Genomic DNA, 9,743 nt, shown 5'->3' with positions numbered 1-9,743 from the left:
TGTTCCATTGGTCTACTTGTCTGTCGTTATACCAGTACCATGCTCTTTGGTTATCAAAAGTAATTCTAATCTGGTTGAATTTAAAACACACACACACACACACACACACACACACCACACCCTTTAATCTCGTCTTGAAACATTTAGTGATCCACCTCATTCAATCTCAATAGTCAATATAAAAAGAAAATAAAAGTGAACATACATACCATGACATGTTTTCACAAAAACCCATTTCACTATTTGTGGGCCATAAAACAGTCAAATACATTTAAATGACGTCTAGCTGACTGCACCACAGCTGTACTGATAACTAGATAACCAACCCAGTTAGAACCAGCCAACTCTCCTTTGAATCATCCCTTGCTTTGATCATATCTGCTGAAAAGAGGGAGCCTGCTGGCCACATGGAAATAGATTAAAGTCAAATCTCCTGGGATCCATTTCCAGAGGTTTCCTTCGGGTAGATCAAGCCTTTGGTTACAAGGCAAGCCTGAGTTTGTGGTTGCTGATATTAAAGTTCTTCCGGCCTGTCTCCTAAGTGCTGGGTTTACAGGTGTGAGCCTCCCAGCTCAGTATTGTAGACATTTCCAATATACTCACATTCCTTTTTAACTTTTTCACTTACACATCCCTCTAGCACAGTGGTTTTCAGTCTTCCTAATGCTAGTACCATTTCATACAGTTCTTCATGTTGTAGTGACTCTCAGCCATAAAATTATTTTCATTGCTACTTCATAACTAATTTTGCTACCATTAAGAATTATAATGTAAATATCTGATATGCAGACTATCTGGTATGTGATCCCTGTGAAAGAATTGCTTGGCCCCAAATGGTTCGAGATCCTCAGCTTGAGAACCGCTGCTCTAGTGGATGAGGAGTACAACAAGATTGGGTAAACAATCCTGGGAAATTGCTATTTGCAGGCCTTAAAAGCTTTCAGAGGCTGATGGAGAAACTGTGGGGTTTTTAATCTATGTGCTCCCTCTAGTGGTCAAACCAGTCTTGGACAATTTCTCCAGTATGTTCCGTTTTACATTGAAATAATTGCAATGAATTAACTTTAAATTTATTTGCACTTTAGCATTTTCTCTTGCTTTCTCCTGAATAGACTCCATGAGATTCATGATGAGCCTCACATGCTATTATTGTCATAATTTGTAATTATCAGTTTTCAGTAGTGTTTATTGAATTTCAGATTACACCAAAATGTAATTATCACCTAGTATGTATGCGCTAATTCACGATGACTGCTCCAAGGAAGTGAGATGATCAGATTTCACTATAAAGTGTGTTCATTGATGAACCCACAGGCTTTAAAAATGATTTTTAAAATGTGAATGTTTTATCATAATCCCATCATGCTTTTCAGGAAGAAGTCACCCTAGGCACAGTCCTCTAAAGTCACCTCCAAGACCCTATCTGTCAGTGTTCTATTGAGTTGAAGGAACTCCATGACCATGGCAACACTTAGGGAGGCTTATAGTTCAGAGGTTTAGTCCATTATCGTCACGGTGTGAAACATGGTGGTGTGTAGGCAGACACGATGCTGGGAAAGGAACTGAGAGAGTTCTACATCTGTGTCCTCAGGCAGGAGGAAGAGAGAGAACTTCTGCACCTGGTACTGTTTGGAGCCTCTGAAACCTCAAAGCCCACCCCTAGTGACACACTTCCAGTTAGGCCACGCCTACTCCAACAAGGCCACTTGTCCTAATCTTTTCAAGTAATGCCACTTCCTATGAGCCTGTGGGAGCCATTTTCATTCAAACCACCACACCTTCTAAGACAGGGCCAAGCACTACAGAAGAGGAAGGAGTGAAAAGAAAGATCAATTCAGTGCCATACATGTCAGGCTTCATATTTTATACCTGGTTTCTCATTTAAAACCTTAGAGAAATGCTATTGCATTCCTTATCTACACACACACACACACACACACACACACACACACACATACACACACACACCACACACATCACACGCAACACACACATACCACATATACACAAACACATTCCACACACATCACATATGCACACTCACACATTACATATACACACATACCATGCATACCATATAAATACCACACACACACACACACACACACACACACACACACACTGCTTAATCTCTTACAAGTCACAATAAGGCAGAATGATGAAGTAGACTCCAGTTCTATAGATTCAAATAGGAGAACTAAAAGCTGAATACTGTTTGTTCCCTTTGAGTCAGAGGCCTGGACACCCAGGGCGCCATCTTCAGATGAAGAGCATGGCAGGCTTCACCTTCTCAGAGGAGGGGATTCCCTCCCCCAGTTGAAGATGAGGAGTCAGCCATGTGGAGGAACATCACCAGTGAAGGCAGAGCTGTCTATCAGAACCAATAGAGATGGGTGAACAGCACTTCAGGGTTGCAAACGTGAATGATTAACAGCCCAAAGACATTCAAAGATTACCAGAAGACAGTGGGGCCTCAGGGCCTGCATCTTTGACCTGTCTTTCTTTATTGGGGGACATAGCTTTCTTGGTGATGGCTCTTGGCAGAAGTCACCAAAGTCATTTTAAGTACTTATGAGTCCAGGTTCAAAACTACTTTTATCTTTGAAATGGAACATGGTCAGGCCAATAGTTTATTTATTTTTAAATATCTAATTTATGGTGTGTATGTGTGTGTAGGTGCATGAGTGTAATATGTTTGCTCTTTCATAGGTGTGTGTGTGTGTGTGTGTGTGTGTGTGTATGTAGTAGTGTATATGTGTGCATGTATGTATTATGTGTGTGTAATGTGTATGGTGTGTGTATGTGTGATATGTGTGTATATATGTTTGATATGTAGATGTGTGTGTGTGTGTGTAGGTTAGAGAAATTTTGTCAATTGTTTCTATTGTCTTGCTGTGGGTTTGTCAGATGAAACGCCTGCCAAAGATCAAATTCATTAGATTTGTATACCAAGTTTCCCTTCTGGGAGGGCTGCCCAGAAGGAAACAGGGCAGCAAAGATAAAATATAGATTTTAAAAAGTGTTAATTCAGGAATACCAGAGGGAAGTGTGTGCTTGCCTCTGGGAGATTTGGAAGTGCTCAGCCATTGAGCTAGTTAAGGCAGATTAAATATAAAGGTTGTATGTGCATGTCTTTCATTCGTGGATCCAGAGCTCTTGGGCTGGTGCAGAACCATGCATGCACCCATCAGGAGCATAGAGCGAGTTTTAACATTTACTGCTACACCCTTCCTCATGAAGCTATTTTGCCAGCCCAAGTGTTGATGGTTTAATCAAACTAAGAACACCAGAACTGACTGGGTGGCCATATAGAATGAAAACAATATAGCTATCTTTAGACACAGGTAGCATTCCAAAGTGAAGACAATGGAACCTTACAACTTGATCTCAATTAAAATTCAACCTGGGTGCACTGGTACAACTACCAGGTGGAATTGCATCTTTTCATAAAGGTGATGCCTACAATGAGGAAGAAAGCTACCAAAATGTGTGGAGGCTGGATGGCTCCCGAAGAGCCTCTAAATCACATTATGTGTGCGGCACACAGGTCTAGGAGTACAGTCTGCTACTGTGAATGCCCAACACACAACAGGAAGGGTGAGAAGCACCACACAGAATCCTCTAAGTGGTGTCTGAGTGTTTGATTCTCTCTGCCTACAAGATGGCTGTCAAATTGTGCCTTGTTATCAGGGTACAGTGAAGAATATTCTAAACTTCACTGCTTGCCTGCATAATTTAGTTTATTCTTTACTGGCATGAACCCTCTTTAACTTTGTATATTATTTCATTCAATATTCTAGTTCAACATTTCTAATTTAGTAAATACTCTTTTTCTTTAAATAGGAAAATAACACGAGATTAGAAAAAAGGGGGCCAAAAATAATTCAAAAGATAGTCTTCAAATATTCTTTGTCTTTAAGTCCAGACTGGCCTCAAACTCATTAAGCCCAGGCTGACCTTGAACCCAGGACAATCATATTGCCTAAGCACCTGGATTATAGGCATGCAGTACACACCTAGCCAATGGCAGATGCCCTGTAATTTTTTTTTAAAGATTTATTTATTTATTATATGTAAGTACACTGTAGCTGTCTTCAGACACTCCAGAAGAGGGCACCAGATCTCATTGCGGATGGTTGTGAGCCACCATGTGGTTGCTGGGATTTGAACTCTGGACCTTAGGAAGAGCAGTCGGGTGCTCTTACCCACTGAGCCATCTCACCAGCCCCGCCCTGAAATTTTTAACCAAGCCAGAGCCATTCTATAAATAAAAAGGGTCTCAGAGTAGATGCTTCACAAGTGTTTTAGGGATTTGCATTGGAGTCTTGTTATTTTAGGGCTGTATCTGCTGGCTGAAAAGCCATCTAGCAGAATATCTTTCTTTTTTCCTCTTCCTAGTTGGTGCCATGACTGGTTCCAGTGGCCATCAAACATGTGCCCTGGGACAATTTTGCTGAGTCTTGGTAGATGTGCCTTCACAGGAAGCTTCACATGAAACTGGATTAATCATTTTAACACATTTACTTATTTACCATACACGTGTGTGTGTGTGTGTGTGTGTGTGTGTGTGTGTGTGTGTGTGTGTGTGCATGTATACATACATGTGCATTCGTGCATGTGCAGATGTGTCTACTTGAGGTCGTTCTCTCTTTCCACCATGTGAGTTCGGTTCCAGACATTGAACCCAGGTTGTCAGACTTGGCCACAAGACCCTTTATGCATCTTTCTGCACCCTACTTCTTTGAATTTTCAGTCATTTAATTATCTAAGTGGATGACCATGTGAGATGGTGAAAGGAAATAGCAACGTGTCTAACTTTGTAACAGGGATTTATACCTTTCCTTTTCTAAGGTATCTTTTCTAAAGGTAGATTAAAAAAAAAGTCTTGGCACATCAGAATTCTGTTCCAAAAAACACTATTAAAAAATCTTTGGTATCTGAACCATTTTCAGAAACAAATACAGTTTGGAGACAGACAACAGGATCCTTTCCTCTATGGAGCAAGGCTTCTCATGTTTGTCCTGTTGAATATGGCAACAATTAATTTTTTTTCAATCAGATGAACTCTTACAGTAAAGTTACAGTATGCTTCTCTCTTCTCATTAATTATTTAGAAAAATACAAAGGCATTTCCACAGCAATTCCTTCCAATTTAATCACTAGCATAAAGATATTCTTGCTCATACTCTGTCTTCTTAATGGCTGACATTAATAATGTTAATATAATTTAATTTATCAAGTGTTCTATTCATCAGTTCTAAATTAGGATGCCTGACACCTCATTAATAAGGAATTCAGTTTGTAGATGTCTGTGTGTAAACGTTTTTCCTGATTCCGGTATTATGTCATCACTGTATAGGGGAGGAATGGGAATTGATTTCATTGGATGAAAAGGTATAAATGGTGACTTTCTTTTCCCAAAGCCTCAAAGCAATGGAAAGGTGTGGTCTTTTAATTTTGAGTTACGCATAGAAGTAGACACATGTAATCAGATTCTATCTCAAAACAAAGAAAAATTTGTACCTTTTGTATATTTATTATGCAGTCCATCTTCAGGTGTCCTGGGATGTTTTATTACTCGTGTTAGTTCACAGATTATGGGGACTGCTTAGTTTGAGTTCTATATTTATAAATATTTCCACAATTTTGTTTACTTTACCTTAAGAATCTGATATTTACATTTGATGGCTGAAAGGGGGCTGCAGACTTTGCTTTTGTTTTTTTTTTTAGAGCCATCTTAGAATTTATTATTATTTTTTTAATTTTTAATATTTTTAATACATATTTTCCTCAGTTACATTTCCAATGATATCCCAAAAGTCCCCCATCCCCCCCCCCCACTTCCCTACCCACCCATTCCTATTCTTTTGGCCCTGGCATTCCCCTGTATTGGGGCATATAAAGTTTGCAAGTCCAATGGGCCTCTCTTTCCAGTGATGGCCGACTAGGCCATCTTTCNATACATATGCAGCTAGAGACAAGAGCTCCGGGGTACTGGTTAGTTCATCATGTTGTTCCCCCTATAGGGTTGCAGATCCCTTTAGCTCCTTGGGTACTTTCCTGCTTGTGGACGTTGTACATCGTGGTGCGCACTAGGCTCCGCACCACGATGTACAACGTCCACAAGCAGATCATGAATGGGTCTTGGATCTTGTCAAATGCTTTTTCCGCATCTAACGAGATGACCATGTGGTTTTTGTCTTTGAGTTTGTTTATATACTGGATTACGTTGATGGATTTCCGTATATTGAACCATCCCTGCATCCCTGGGATGAAACCTACTTGGTCAGGATGGATGATTGTTTTGATGTGTTCTTGGATTCGGTTAGCAAGAACTTTATTGAGTATTTTTGCATCAATATTCATAAGGGATATTGGTCTGAAGTTTTCTATCTTTGTTGGGTCTTTTTGTGGTTTAGGTATTAGAGTAATTATGGCTTCATAGAAAAAATATGGAACGCTTCACGAATTTGCGTGTCATCCTTGCGCAGGGGCCATGCTAATCTTCTCTGTATCGTTCCAATTTTAGTATATGTGCTGCCGAATCAAGCACCAGACTTTGCTTTTGGAAGGTTTCATTGTTGTTTGTCTTTTGTTTTGCTGGGCACAGGATTCTAGCTGGAGAGCTTTTGGTTTAGGGTTTACTTTTGGTTGCTTGGGTGCTACAGGGTTTTATATAGGCCAGGCAGGCCTGTAAGTCCTTATTTAACCAAAGATGACCCTAAACTCTTGATTTCCCCTGACTCCACCTACCCTGCCAAGTGTTATTTACAGCCATTTGGCACCATGCTCAGCCTTGGATGTGGCTCTGTTTCTGTGTTTTATTCCTGTCCCAGTGGAAGGATTCTGCTTCGGTATCTCTTTCTTTAGATTCTTTCTAAGAAGCTATCATTCTTGTCTTCATTTCTCTCTGTATGAGGTATCTTCCTCCATGCTTTCAAATTGTTTATCTTTTACCACTCATTTTAACTAATTTAATCATCAGTACACTCCCTGTAAGATTTTGTTCTGTAGTCCTCCAGCAGTCATGGATGAACCAAGTGTACCTAAAAGGGGGCTGGAAATGAAAAGAGAAGAGGGGTGGATCAAGAGAAGATTGAAGCCAAGAAAAGGTTATGATCAGGGCTCCAAGTTTAATAGTCAGCACTTCTTTTCAATAGGGCAAGCCCACAGACCCATCCTTTGATTCAGCTGGATTATGTTACAAAGCAAGGTCAATTCTTCTAAATTCCTGTAGGAAGTTACAGGTGACTCCACCTGGGTCATTAAGGTTCATTGTGGCAAGCACTCAAGGTCTGTTCAGCCTACTCAAGGCTGGGGAAGGGCACATTTGTCTCTTAAAAATTTTTTACATACACACATACACAAACACACACGAGCACTCCATTGCACAAAGCCAGAAAAGTGTGCTTAATTACCTGGTACTGGGTGTGAGCTGCCCAACATGAAGGCCAGGAACTAAGTCCTGGTCTTGGGAAGATCAGCAAGCACTCCTAACCGCTGAGCCATTCTTCAACTGCCTCACCTTTCATATTTGGGGATTCATTGAACTTCTTGGGTGTGTAGACTTAAGGTTCTCATAACTGTGGCAAATTACATCTTCAGTTATTTTCTCTCTCTTCTTTCCTTTTTTGGGGGGTCAGGGGGAAGCAGATTCACAAGATTATTAAGCCCATGGCTGGCGAAAGCACAATGATTTCTCATTCTCACCTCTTTCTGTTCTAGGTATTATCTCTTTAGGGTACATACGGAGTAGCTTCAATTGCTATGCCATTTTATTAGTCAGGGTTCTCTAGAGGAACAAAACTGAATGAATGAATCTATGTATAGATATAGGAAGGGGTTTTATTAGAATGACTTATAGGCTGTCGTCCAATTAGTTCAATATTACTGGTTACCAACCAAAAGTCCAAGAATTGTCCATGAGGCTGGATGTCTCAGCTATCTTCAGCATACACTGGAATCCTGAAGAAGTTACCTCTAATAACACTGAATGAATGGAGTTGCAAGCCAGAGTGACACCATAGAGGCAAAGAGAGAGACTTCTGATCCCCACAGAGTTTATATAGACTGCCAGTAAAAGTTGTGACCCAGAATAAAAAAGAAGTGAATTAAAAGTGGGTCTTCCCACTTCAAATGATTTAATTAAGAAAAAGTTTCTCACAGGTATACTCAGGTTCTTAGATTTCATTCCAGATCTAGACAAGTTGACAACCAAGAATAAACTTCATAGACATCAAATTCACTAATCTTTTCTTCTGCAGTCTACAACCTATTCTTATTCCTGTTTTTTTTTCTCAGATAAGTGTTTCCTCTTCTGATATTCTATTTGAGTCTTCTTTATGTCTTTGATGCCATGTTCAATCCTTTCTGTACTTGCTTAACCTGGTAATCATGGTTATAATTCTCTCCCAACACTCTTATCTATGCATTGATTTATCATCATCACTATATCAGTTCATCTCTTTTTGACAAGTTTTTTTTCTATTCATTTTGGCTTGACATTCTTGTGCTTGTCAGATGCTAAATTTTGTGTAATTGGAAGCTATATTTTTGTAAATAATTTTAAGATCCCTTTGAGAAGCCATTAACTTAGGGAAATAGCTTGACTTCCCACACTTGGCTGTTGGGTTTGTTGCATGGGATCAGAGAAGCTATTAGTGGGTGCTGGTATTCTGACAAATCTATCTATCAGTGCGTGGTGGGTTGTGTGATTTTCTAGTTCAGTGGGAGAAACATGAACTATCTCCAGCTCCATTTGAACATCAAGAATTGTTTCCTCTACTTTTGGATAATTCTCTTCCAATCTCATTTTCTTTCTTGCTTATTGTTGTTTTGGGGTCCAGGAGTCACCTCACAAACCACAGGAACACTGACCTCAGTCAGACACGGTAAAAACCATGTTTTATCATGCATTGCTTCTTTTTAAGGTCTAGAACATATTGGTGTCCCAATTGATGTACATTCAAATTCCTTTCATTTTGTTTCCTACTTCTCTTCCACTCTCACTACAGATGACTCCCAGATATTTAGGTATCTTATATCTCAAAGTCCCTAAAAGTCAACAGAAAACTCTTACAGAGTATAAATACTTTCTGCAAAGTAGCACAATACAAATGAAGATTTAAAAAAATGAGTAGCTATTTTGTATAGCAATAATGAACTTGCCAAGAGAGATCATTCACAAAAGCTACAAAGCAATTAAAAAAGAAAAATAAACAAAAATATGTAGAAATAAATCTAACCAAGAAGGTGAAAGACATCTACAATGAAAACATTGAAACACTGAAGACAGATATTGAAAATGACACTAGGAGATGAATTCTGTATCCATGGGCTAACAGAATTCATATTGCAAAAATTACTGTATTGCAAAAGGTAAACTACATATTTAACACAATTAATCAACAGAATTCCAATTACTTTATATATGGAACCAAAAAACAAATAAATGAAACTATTAAAATTTGTATAGAAACACAAAAGGCTGTGAATAGACAAAGCAATCCTAAGGATAAAGTACAAAGATGGAATTACCAAAATGCCTAACAACAGCTGGGTGAAGCAGTGCGTGCTGTGCCTTTAATCCCAGCACTCAGGAAGCAGCAGCAGGCAGAGCTCTGTGTATAAGAGGTCAGCTTGATCTACACAGTGAGTTTCTGGCCAGCCAGAACTACAGAAGGAACAGAAGGAGGGAGGGAGGGAAGAGGGAAGGAGGAAGAGAGAGAGGAGGGAGGGAGGGA

The 9,743-nt window shown here is 39.5% G+C and overlaps 1 non-coding gene across 1 annotated transcript; it reads right to left on the bottom strand.

Moving 5' to 3' along the window:
- Positions 1-6,446: 6,446 nt before the first annotated feature.
- LOC115032276 lies at positions 6,447-6,553 on the bottom strand. The gene has a single exon (XR_003837916.1). It is a non-coding gene; the product is annotated as a U6 spliceosomal RNA (small nuclear RNA).
- Between the last annotated feature and the right edge of the window lie 3,190 nt (positions 6,554-9,743).

This window comes from Mus caroli, chromosome 10 (genome assembly GCF_900094665.2).
Source record: "Mus caroli chromosome 10, CAROLI_EIJ_v1.1, whole genome shotgun sequence".
NCBI lineage: Eukaryota > Metazoa > Chordata > Mammalia > Rodentia > Muridae > Mus > Mus caroli.
This window is presented reverse-complemented; position numbering and strand designations above follow the sequence as displayed.